The sequence below is a fragment of the Galleria mellonella genome, unplaced genomic scaffold, assembly GCF_026898425.1.
Source record: "Galleria mellonella isolate WM207_F2 unplaced genomic scaffold, CSIRO_AGI_GalMel_v1 utg172, whole genome shotgun sequence".
NCBI lineage: Eukaryota > Metazoa > Arthropoda > Insecta > Lepidoptera > Pyralidae > Galleria > Galleria mellonella.
The window spans coordinates 291,157-305,286 of NW_026442015.1; positions in this window are offsets into that span (position 1 = coordinate 291,157).

The following is a 14,130-nucleotide window of genomic DNA, read 5'->3' on the forward strand; positions in this document are numbered from 1 at the left end:
TGCAATGTATTTATTTTTATACAATTAAAAAAAAGTAACTATTATTATATCTGCTGTGAATTTCTTTTAACGGCAATACACGTATCAATCAATATTGAAAAACCTATAATAAAAACGAGCCAACTGGTTGACCATGTTGGTTAACCGGGATACGTTCTATACATCGCGTCACAGAGATAAAACCATGGGTAAGATCTGCTGAATTTTATAATTTCAAACTCTTAGTATAAAAAAATTCCATATCACAATGTTTGTTCACGCTAATCTCTAAACCCATTCGACCAAATAAATGTCATTAATGAAATTTATTGAATGTGTATTGTTTGCCTCAACTTGAGAGAGAGTTTTATATCTAGATGTGTTTCTATAAAATCTTTTACTTGTTTATTAAAATCGGTAATACAGCAGTAGGTTCTGGATTTTAATCTTGGTCGAACCAAGGTAACAAACTTTTCTTAATCAATTCGCACCCCCATTTATACCTAGTTTCCCTAACAAAGGATATCTATGACTAGTTTGTATTATCTATAACTAGGTAACTATATCCAGTTTCCCTAACAAAGGGTATCCTATATTAAGAATCAAGCAATTGATGTTTCTGTCAGACATTTATTTATTTCATTATTTTTCAGTTATTTTATACTTCCAGCTACAGCCAGGGCCAACTTCCTTCCTTTTCCTTCTTCATTTTGCCATCATTACTGTCATAATATCAAATATAAAACCATATTATCATCCCGTTAAACTATGATATCGTTACGTATGTAGAGATACTTTACTTACATTAACGGATTACTTAACCGGCCACCAAACGTGGTAGTACTAGGAAAATCGCTGCCAATTTGTCAGGCCGACATCTCAGCCCTTTTATAATTTAGATTTATTGTAGCCCTTCGCTGACGAATCGTAGTACCCTTTTACCGGCAGACTTGTACACAATTAACATACCTTAATATTTCAGGAATACTTGTACCTACATTAAAATACTAGAATAGGAGAATCTAGAGCATCTTTTATACTACTATGGTAGCAAACAAGCATACGACCCGTTAGATGCTAAACAAGGTTACCGTAGCCTATTTTATTATACTACATAGTTGTTTTTCGGAATATATTGATTGATTTCAATAAAAAATAGACTATGTCATTCTTTAACATAAATACTTTAAAATCTAAATACTTATTTATAGTTTCACAAAAAGAAAACTTCAATATTAATAAAAATATGATATATATATATATATATATATATATATATATATATATATATATATATATATATATATATATATATATATATATATATATATATCCCATATTATATCTGTACTAGAATTATAAAAAGAAATGATTTAATTGGTTGTTTATAATGCATAAACTCAAAAACTACTCAGCTGATATTTAATATTCTTTCACTTATAGAAAGCGAAACATTATCAGTGAGTAACATATATAGGCTATACATTATATTCGAAAAGTCTATCTATCCGTACGAAGCCGGGCCGAATCTCTAGTATTATAAAAACGTATATAACATAACAAGTTCCGTAAAAAAACCATCACATTTTATTTATAATTGGCAAAAATATCACGTAAACATGTAAAAAAGTACAATCCAATCGAGTGAGTCCTACTTTTTAATTTACAAATTATATTTTACCAAAATATATTTTATCCCTCCGGAAAGACAAAATTTAAAAGATTTGCCTTATGTGTTTTGTATAATTTTCATTATCAAAAACAAAATGGAGCTTTCTGCTCAGTAAGCGTTTTATGTATGTTTTCATATTAAGAGTCAAAAAAGAAAACATAATTTTTTCTCTTTCTTTTTAACCATCTGATATCCATCTGATGAAAAAAGACAACAGTTGCTTATGGACATGAACGGTACTTTGAACATCACAAAATATCCTGTGACGCCCATGGTACCACCCTTTATACATTGCCATTTCTGAAGATTATATAATTTCATGTTGTTGTATGTAATTTCACTTTGCCATATTCCACCCTTAAAATTGAGACAGAGCCATGCATGTATAGCTGCTTCACGGCAGAAACACGATTGGGAGAGGTAAATGCAAACGACTTTTGTACAAAGTCTCCCTCTGGTAATATCTCATCTGAAATTCTCTTTTTCAACTACCTACCATTCGTTGTGTGTACACTCACCGTTTCCAGTATTATGTCGACTTTAGTTAGGCTGTACCATTTCATAATTATATTAACGACGGAACATTCTGGAGCATGCTGGCTTCTAAATAAGGCTATACTTATTAATATCCGTTTCGCAGCGTTAACTTCTCAGAAGTAAAATGCATTTTATACATATATATCTGAAATTTACAAGTACAATAATAATATCTAATATATGTTACGTAATATATTATTTTATTATCAATAATAAAATACAAATATTTTGGCTTGTTTTAAATAAATATCGTGACTACAACACTAGTATTATTTTTTAAACCATAATTTGATTCAATGAAGTTAGTTTTATTGGCAAGTATTTAGAAACATAAAGGAAAGATATTAATTGTATTTAGTGATGTATATGTGCAACTTGTTCTGTCATTAACATTTTTTATTAATAGATAGCCACATTTATAATTATATATATATATATATATAATAATTATATATAATTATATATATATATATATATATATATATATATATATATATATATATATATATATACTTTTTTTTTATACCACCGAAGTGGCAAACAAGTATACGACCCACCTGATGGATGGATGATTGTCATTGTATATTTTTATATTTTTGGTGCAATAAAGAAATAAATATATAATTATGTATTCAGAAATATTGAAAAAAATTTGCTTTGAATATTGACAGTTTAGTATTACCCGTCTTCGGAATAAACACTCGCTAGTTCTAAATCTAGTAGGAAAGCTAATATTTTTCTTCTATACATTAAACTATTACCTTCATAGCATACCTGTTGACTTTGCTCATTGACCTTGATGCTAACCAACATTGCCGTGTCCGTCTGGATTTATGTCCAGTTAAGTTTTCAGCCAAGGTCCTCGTGATGGAGAGCATATAAACCTTCCCTTTACTGCCCACTATAAATTACTATTGCTCAATATACCAGAACCTATTTTTTTACCAATACCTTCTGTGCACAGGGTTGTTTCTTACAGAAATTAAGAATAGGTAAACATAGAGTTTACCTATTTTTAATTTTTGCAATTAAATTTAAGGAAAGGGTTGACTAAAAAAATCAGTACATATACATTAGAATCTGACCATTGAAACTATCAAATTTGATGTATAACTATAAACCTACAGAAATTATAAAACAAAAATCTATAGAAATGTTATGCAACATTTTTGGTGGTATGTACGTTATTTAACGAATTCATATTAAGCGATTACTATTAAGCTTCTCTTAGTGCGTTCTTTATCTGTCGCTGGTAATCTAGTTGAAGTTTCTCGTAATTAAGTATAATAAAATCACAAAATCTAATATCTGTACAAAGTATTATTTTTATTTCATCTATCGCTTGACAACCCTAACAACACCTTTTCCCGATTTACGACTGTTTCGTCGATAGCTGATAATTTAAGAGCTCAAAAATTATACAGCGCCCACGATTACATCATATATATTATTACTTGTATTTTGTACTTTCTGTTAATTTACATTGTTTATACCTACATAGATACTTACATATCATAAAATGCCCGATATCTACCCAAATTCAAATTTATCTCTACTTCTTGTCATTCATACATGTGCAACTTTATACTTAAACTTTAGCAAATAAAGAACTATGCTCCAGCTCAGACTATGACTTGTGAATAATTGGCTCCTATAATTAAATTATAAGGAAAATGAAAATATTGTTAATAAAATCTAATAATATTAATCTTGATTCTGCACATGTATGCATCCATACACGCTTTCTTACCCGTAGTAGTTTTACTTTAAATAAAATTTCTAAATATCTCTATTTTAATTGTCCTACGAAATCTTACTTTTTTATATTTAGAATGTATTTAGAATTCATAAAAGTGATCAATTTTACCCACGAAAGGTCGTACGAAGGCGGAATAAAAAAATTTTCATCCTTCACACAATCATGCGTCATGTGTTACATTTTGTATGAAAGGTTCAAAAAATTGCTTTTATATTTCAACCCGACATAGGTTGGGAAAAGTTTGGAGAAAGTTGTTGGTAAATACTGCCGCTGAATTTCAGATTATTATAATATCTATCTATCTTTATGCCAGAGCCCTTATTGTGGGTAGAAAATAACAAGTAGGTACCTATGGCTTCTACACCTGTTTTTACATCTACTTTCTCGAATGTCATGCCGTTACCAGAGACTCTTGACTCTGCCCTCAGATAGTACATGATCTATTTGATCAACTATCAAATTTATTATAGCCAATTTTTTTATGTAACTTAGAGTGGCGGCTGACGGCCCACTTGATGGAAAATGGTAACTGTCGGTTATAGACATGAGCAGTACCATGGACAGGGGGAAAGGGATTATTAGCAATGGAGTTTGATAGCCTCCTTGCTAGCAATATGCCCTATTAGGTCGACCTCCACGTGGTTCCCCCTGGAAACCATCGTAAATAATTCTTGTTAAATTCGGCACGATGGGCTAACTGACCTGCTTCATCCTCACTTATCACCCTTCATTGGTGCCCCGCCGGTATATACCGATATCGCGGTAGGGTTACCATCCATTGTCACTCATAAAAAAAAAGTACCATGGACATAACGGAGTATACTATTTGGCCCATCATTTTTTTTTTAATTAGTGAAGATAGAATAGTAACCCCGCCTGCGCTATCGGTATACGCTAGGGGGGTACCAGTGAAGGGTGACAAATAAGAATAAAGACAGGTCAATTAGCCCATAGCAACCAATCAACAAGAATTAACCATTTTAGTTTCTACGGAGAACCGCGTGGAGGTCGACTTGTTGGAGTCTATTGCTAGCAATGGGGCTGTTACCTGTCATGCTATGCCATTCCTGAGGAGTAAGGTGTTATGCCTCTGTACCCTGTAAATTCACTGCCACAACCCACCCTTCAAACCGAAACACAGCCACAATTGTTTTATGGTTGTAACATGAATAGAACACAGGTGCCCAAGCAAACGACTTTTGTAGAAAGTTTCCCTCTGGTTACTTTACATGCTTTATAACATAACGTATGGAGTTATATTTCGGAAATTGCGCTTTTCAACTTTATTAACTTCCAAATAACTTCCCCATAATTTTTACAGTTTTACATTTCCCATCATTACTACAATTTCATCCACACATTTCAATAATTCAATCAAACCAACCAAATCGAACTAAACAATAAAAATAAGGTTTCTTGGAAGAAATCACTATTTAGTAATAATGCCGCTCATTGATCTTTTTTTCTTGCTTTTATGTAATTAAGTATTATTTATTTTGTTTGTGTATATATCGTTAATCTATATAATCTGTAACACTCTTTGAAGGGAACAATAAAAAGTTTCCATTCATTCATGATTCTTTAGATGATTCTGTGTTTAGTTAAGTTATAATAGGTAAATCATTGACGTATTTAAGATTACTTTTCAGGGAGACCCTTAACAAATTATGTATTCCCAATATATATTTTTGAATAGTTAGATGTTCCACTCGTATCCTAGGATTAGTGCCAGACAATTCTGGGGTGAACACGACCCACCTAACTCCTCCTAAAACTCAAATATGAGATAATTAAATATTTGTTCATATGGTATTTTAAATTTAGCACACGTTTAAAAAATATCTCACTACATTTTATTGGAACAAAATATGATGATTATGGGTGAAAATGGAATGGTACCTCGTCTGTGCTATCAATATATTCTGGCGAGGTACTAGTAAAGAATGATAAGTAAAGATAAATGCCCATAAGTTGGCCCATCATGACGATTTCAACTAAAATAAACCATGATGATTTTCAGAGGGAACCGAGTCGAGGTCGACCTGATCAGGTATATCGCGATATTAGACCACTTCGTAATATATTTTGCGTAATCAAATAACTACATCAATGTGAGTGAAATCCTGGAGTCGGCAAACCTGTCATGCCGGCCCTCGCCCCAGGGTATATGTCAAAAAGGAGCAGGTAATATAGTTTAACCCTTGTGTGCGAACACAGAGCCTCCGGCCAGGTATCGTTACTCCACAGGTGTGCTCAAACACCGCCTCGTCACGTCACCTGTCAAAGTCAAACGTTTTCCACTAGGCTATGCCCGCAGCAATGTTCGTGATGTCTCGTATTTCTTTACGATGAGATTTATAAAATCACTACAAACTCTTTTAAAGCGGCGGCTGAAAAGAAAACGCAATGTATTTATGCAAAAGATAAAACCTTCACGCCTTGAAGGTATATTAAATGAAAAGATTCTCGACACATGTATGGTCGCCACTAAAAATATATATTTATCACATTCACACAATATAAACTACATACTAATGAAATAAAATTTTATACATTCCCATATATTAAGATCTTAATTATGTTGTCAAGTACTTGCACGGTATGTCTATTAAGAAACAAGCTTCAATTGAAATTTTGTTTATGCGTCTATTTTTCATATTATTTAGGTACATTTCTATAATAATTATTCATATTTGTTCCAAGTACCTATTTTCTTCGAAAATATTGATCGGAAACGAATGATGTCGGGTTCCTTGAGGTTAATGACAATAGATAGGTATTTAATGAAGTATCCAAGTAATAAACTATTAAAGTAACAAATTAATTTGAATATAGTAGTATTAGTTTAAATTAGTTAGATTGAAGTAGTAAATGAGTTTTAATAACTATCAAAATAGCTTAAAATATCTCACTAAATATGAAAATGCTTAGGTCAGCAATTAGCACGTCTATGAATAGTATATATCTACTCATCCGAAACACGACCATCCTCAATCGCGCTTAACCTCGTTAATTAACTGAACAGCTACGCTGGAAACACTTCTTTACATACAAAATATTAAGTAAATAAACGTTCGCTTGCCATGTCTGAAACGTTCTCGCGTATAACCGTAATTCAGAGCTTCTCGTCTCCACAAAAGTTAGTCCCTTGCAAGTTCTTAAGTCAATTACACAATACCACTTTGGTCTTAGTAGGTAAAATACGTTTGCTAACTGAAAAACTCGAGATTTAATTAATAGTAAACATTTACTTACATCAATATAACAATATAAATAACATTCTATCAGTATAATGTACAAGATGAAGTCAAAATTATTCGAACACATCTAAAGAAGTGTTTTATTAAATAACTGACATTTTTCCCTAAAAGTTTCCTCAAAAAACATGAAAATTTAGAATTTCCCATACTGATTTCATTGAGATACTCAACATTCTTTATCTTTTGTAGACTCGTTATTTATTTATTTATATTTTATATCTATAGTATTGTTCATGTCTATAGGTGACAGTTACCACTGTCCATTACGTGGCCATCAGCTTATTTGCCATTTTAAGTTGCATTAAAAATTATTAATAGAACCATATATACTTGAAAAAAATGTTAAATTTTACTAAAAAAAAAAATCTTCATTTAAAAGTGCTTTGATATTGTTTTAACCTGTATACGTAAATACCCGTATATAAGTAGTATAATTTAATGAAGAAGATAGGAACACAAAGTAAGTTTCGCTCTTGTGCTAATAGGTATATTACTCAAGTAAGTCTCTTGGCATCCTCCTCTCGGATACAGCACAACAGGTTTACGATAATTAAAGTAGGTATCTATAGAAAATTTTGCAACAAAATTAACTTTTATTCAAATAAATATAATAATTTACTAGAAAGACTAATGATGTAAAAAATATTCTCTTAATACGACTTAGAAATGTTATTCTCTGTTCCTAGAAAAGAAGTTCCTAAAAAAAGTAACCTTAACCATAACATAAAAAATCATTTACAAAGAGTTATCAAAATCAGTTAAAAATTGGCTAAAATATCGCGTAACGTGAACACGCACACACTGTGAAATTAGAATCATCTTTTTTAATTTATTGTGCGTAGTATTTTTTTAATGGGTCATACTCAATGTAAGTAAAGGTAGATGCATGTGCACGTAGATGCATTACATTGTGTGAAAAGTGAAATGAATGACGACATGAATTAGCTTTTAAAATTTACATACGTACAAGCAATACAAGCAATCCGGTACTCCCCTTTACTATTAATTCTTCGTTACTTTTTTTTACTTTATTGTAGATCCCATACTATTGAAATGTGTTGATATTCTTTTAACTTTTAAACTTTTTTGTACATACTATGCTCCTAAAAGCCTGTTGGTACTATTGTTATAATATATTTATGAGTTATTTTATTTGTTAATTTTCATTCTGTTTGTAACCTAAACAAAATAAGAACAGTAACAATGTACGGTCATCAAGCAAGTCGTAACATACCAACATAGTATTTAATAATATTAAAATATATAACACAATAGATAAATAGATAAACAATCATTCTTCGACCATCAACCGTTAATCAGTGAGGTGAGATGGGATCCCTCAACCCTTCCTTTTTACATGCACCCACCATCCATCTCTGTGGGTCATGTGTAGACCCAAAATAATTGTAATAGCTTTAGACTCTGATTTAGAAACGATAGGAAAGGGTTTTATAGTAAATGTATTGTTCCACCAACACGATATATTTTTATGATAGGATCTTGATAGGATTGTTAAATATATGCAATAATTTAATTAATTGTTATTTAAAGTTATTAGATGGAATATTATGTTGAGATTTACTATTAATAGTAAATATGTCATTACCGTTATGGCAATGCTCTAACGTGCATTTAGCTCTAGGAAAAGTTTCAGTCTCCTTTTAAGGAGTGACCTACCAATCAACCTGAACAATTTTCCCCGGAAAGTAAGGGTCTAAAACAATTCAATAAAATCAAATTTATTCATAGAATACTCCCTTAAAAGAAACAATAATACGATATTATATATTATAATATTAAATTCTTTAAATATTTATAATAAATATAAAAGCTTGTTAAAAAAACATGTAACTTACACATAAATAGCAGAATAAATTTAAATGAAATTCGCCGCACACATGAACCATATTCTGATTGACTCATATATAATATAGAATATTTCTATCGGAATTTACGTGAGTAAACCGTGGAATACAACCAGTAATTAATATTTATTATAATCGACAACGTATTGTTAGTGATTGACCATCGATGAAAATTTGCACTTACCCAGGCAAGTCATATGAGATTTATCATTAACTCCAGATTCGGTTAAACGTAGATTAATTGAATGTTGACGTTTAACATAAAAGTAATAGTCGGCAACCCCTTTGACTAAAACTAATTACAGTCCTGAGCATATTTATATAATTAAAAACAAAAACAGTGCACAGCACGTAAAATTTTTATATATAATATTATTTCATTTATACTTCACTACACTTTACGTTCTACAGCCGCGAGCGAGACTAATTGTCGCGAACAGATCACAGACCCCCTTCCTCCCGCCACCCGTTCCCGGGAGATTATTTAAATCAGTTCCCAGTTAAGTTTCATCAGCAATACTTCATCAGGCGTAAGGACTGAATACCGAATGCCATTTTATGGTGTTTACCGCTTGTTTATTGATTCAACGGAAGCGTCTTTCTACGATACTATAAATAGTGATCCTACGTAAACTTAACAGAGCTCCTGATGAGTTTTATGTCAGCAACACGCACCTGATATCAACGGATAGCCATATACTTGATTGACATCTTTATGGTAGAAATAAAAAACCAAGGCTTTTATTTTCGTATCCTGTGAAAACTTAATGAAAAGTAAAAGAAAGAATGGACATTTGAAACAGATTTCAATTTTTTATTTCCTGTTTGTATTATGACCATAAATCTAATAAAAGATGTTAAAGGAACTGTAGAAAGAAGTAAAAGTAGTCACTTTTACTTATTTTTGTATATTTTTCAGTCTACTGAATTTTATATTTCCAAGCGACTACGTCATAACAAAGTATGCGCTCTGGTCGTGCATAGAGGACCTCGTAAACCAAACAGCCCGACACCTCTCAGATTTATTATTGCCGGTTACAATGTACATACATTGTTACTATTACTACCCACTACTGATGTACACACAGTATTCCACTGCCACAGAGATGAACATATTCAACTCATCTTATATAGTCAAATAAAATTTTATGTATGGATAAAATTTCTGCGACTTACTTAAACTGATACAACGTGTTGTCTCTTTCTGCTGTGACAAACCAATAAAGGCTGAAAAAAATATTGGTTACAGAGACATGATGCTTTTATATTGTGTATAATGCTCTGATATTGTGAGAATTACCGCTTTTCTGACTTTTCATTAGACCTGGTATAAGCTTGTTTTGAATTTAAATTCTATTTGATGGAAACTTAGTAGCAGCATCTCTTGTAGTAGTAAATATTCCTATGACAATTTGATACAAGAGATGGTATCTATTAAAGCAACTCTATTAGTTTCTCTTAGTGGTTCAACCGCAATGTGTACTGCACGTATGTAGTTTTGGTTTACGATTACGACGCACTTTGAGGCCAAGGGCCGGGGGTTGCGTTCTATTTGATGGACAGTTTACTGTTACTAATTCGTTATTTGATGTTAACATCTCTGTTAACAACTGGAATCAGTGTAATGTTATGAATATTATGTATATTATGTCATATTAGATCAGATTATACATCTAGAAACAAGATTATTTATTAGCATACTGATCTTGTCAAGATAGAAGGTAAGAAAAAAAAGAAAGAAAATAATAGATTTACTAGCTATTACTCGCGACTTCGTCCACGTAAACGGAATATCTTCATCGAACAGGATAAAAAGTAGCCTATGTTCTTTCTATCCCATACCACTTGTATAACAATTTCATAATAATCGGCTCGGCTGTTTAGGCTAGGTAATAGACAAATAAACTCACTTTCACATTTATAATATTAGTATAAATCTAAAATATTTTTAATAGGATATACATACACATACATTACTCGTACACCATTCATTTTATACAAAACCACATCCTTCTATCAATATAATTAAATTGTGTTTAATAATAACATGCTGCTATAAACTCTTAATAATGTTCGGTTGTCTTAACATATTATTAAAGTGTTATATTATGTATACACCTAATTCTGCGGTGAAATGTGCGTGTATGTCGACGTAAATTCGAGCGTGACGCGTATAGAATAACATATAAAGCTTTTATACTTTACCTCTGCTTTCGTCAAAATTTTAACAAGCCTGAGCGCCATTTTAATACAGCTAAGTATAAAACAAGACGCCAGTCGCGTCCTTATATATGGTACCACGCCGCTGTCGTACGCTTTATGATATATTTTTACGTTACTCTTAAAAAGAAACTTGATAATTCTGAAGCTTACTTGAAGCTTGATCTTAGAGTTCGCCAAGAGATATTGTACTATTTATTTCATATGTTATCCTAGATTTTTTTTTATTTATTAATTTAATTAAGTATTACATCACTACACTCTATGTAAGTTAGTCATTTATTTATTTACAATTTGTGTATGATTGTTTTATTTACATTATTTTTACCTGTACCTTTCCTGCACTATATACCTGCCAAATAATTATTTTCTCTTTAACTACAATGGATTGGCTGGAAGAGATCTCTTTTAGAGATAAGCCCACCCTTGCTAACAAGTTGTTAAACTAATCGCTGTATCTATTGTTCAAGTGCAATAAAGAATATATATAATGTTTTATAGCTAAATTTCTAAACCAATTTGAATTAAAATTAGTCTCTGTATTGTCAGACAAATATTCGAAACGTTAAAGATGATCGTAGACATATACGTAATGTCATTAGAAATAACATACGTTATATTCATTTTATTTGGTTACTACTTTACTATCAAGGTATTTATATAATATGCTTTCTTGTCATACAAACAGGCATGTATAAAAATACATAACTAATGTAAAAAAGTCGTAAGGCGTAGGCATAGTATATACTAAAGGCGAGTCCAAGTTTATATTTCTCATAAAATTTCGGATAAGAAAAAAACCATGAATTACTAGTAATATCTATAGATTATACTATATAATAAACTAGGCAACAAAATTAGACCATAAATAAAAACGAATGAATATAAAAACTATGCCTAACTGCTTATAAAAGTCTTCGAACTTTAAAAATTGGGGGCAGATAAAATATTTCGTTCTGGTCCACTTCGTAGGTAACTACGTAAATATTTTAGACAAAAATAAGTGAGGCCCTTCGAACCTAATTTCACTAAAGTAACTTTCAGTAAAATTGAGTTCCAAATACTTTCGCATTATAGATGTTATCGCCGAATGGTTTAGGGGAACGAAGTGGAGGGAGTGCGAGAACTTATTGCGAAAAAAAAAAACAAACTTACACACATAATTAAAAAATAAAAGATATTTGAACAAGTAATTGTATGATATATATTTAGTATATATTTTTTTTTATATTTCTTGCACAAAATAATAAAATATTCCCTTTTATATCAGTCACCCATGTTTGTACGTATGTGAATATATAATTATAATAATACGAGTAATTTTATGTATAACCAACTTTATAAAGACGGTTTTAAAATTTCTTTGATGTCGGGCCGAAAAATTTGCATCTCCTTACAATTAGCTACTGTTTTTACTAAAAAATTGTAGTAATATACTGCAATATATTGTAACATTTTTATCATTTTTGATACATACCGACTTATAATCATAACTTATGATTACTGTTACCGATCAACCATCATCATAATAACATACTTTTTGTCCCTGACAGTATACATATATATTTAACTTTTATCAAAAAGATAAATTGTAAAATTTCAAAATACCTAGTTATAGACTACTAAGATTTTGATGATAGGTTTTTTTTTTAATGGGTGAAAATGGTATGGTAACCCCGCCTGCGCTAACGGCATACGCTGGCGGAGCACCAGTGAAGGGTGATAGATGAGAATTAAAACAGGCCAGTTAGCCCATCATGATGAATTCATCAGGAATTAACCATGATAGTTTCCAGGGAGAACCGCGAGGAGGTCGACCTGGTTGGATATATTGCTAGCAATAGGATTCTCAGCCTCTAATACTAACAATCCCTTTCCCCCCTTTGATGATGGGTTGTTATGGTTATAAAATATACTGCAATACAAATCGGTCTAAATAAAGAGAATAAATAATAATGTTTCAAGAGAATAAATCACTAATGTTTTAATTCCATGCAAATATTTACATTTTGGTCAGTTTAACTAACCGACAGAACAACACCGCAAATCCACATTTTGATTTCACAATTGGAATACAATTAGACTTTTAGATTAATTACTACGGTTTAATGAATATAGTTGTGTATATAGGAAAAAGGATGGACAGCAACATCTCTCTTAAACATTTCCAAAGCCTAGTTGTGGTTGCTAATCCTCCTGCCAAGCATGGCAACTTATAAATATATATATTAAGTATTTTGTAAATTTTAGAAACTACTTATATATATATATATATATATATATATATATATATATATATATATATATATATATATATATATATATATATATATATATATATATATATATAACTTTATATATATATAACTTTATATATATTATATGTATATACACTATCTACGCTTATTAAGGTTACTTAAAAAATTAATCTCACAGTAACCTACAATTTCCGTTCCTAAAATTTACAAATTACTTTTAATCTTCTTGTGACGGGTGATTTTACAGTAATTTTTATTTTTTGCAGCCTTCTTTGATACCTAATTTAACTTAGAAGTTTTAAAAGTCAAAGCTACCTGGAAAAGGTGGGTATTTATTCATGTAAATGGATGAACTATGTAATCCTAAGACCTTGTATACACCCATAATGAACAATAAAGGTAATAATAATAAATAATATAATGTAACGCAAATGAGTATACATTAATAACCAACACTAGTACATAACTAGGTAATCTAATAATATAATAATAGACATTTAGCTGGATGATTCGTGGTTTGTGTAAAACCTCATTCGTATCGTATCTCGCTAGCTAGACTACCTAATTACAGAGTTATACT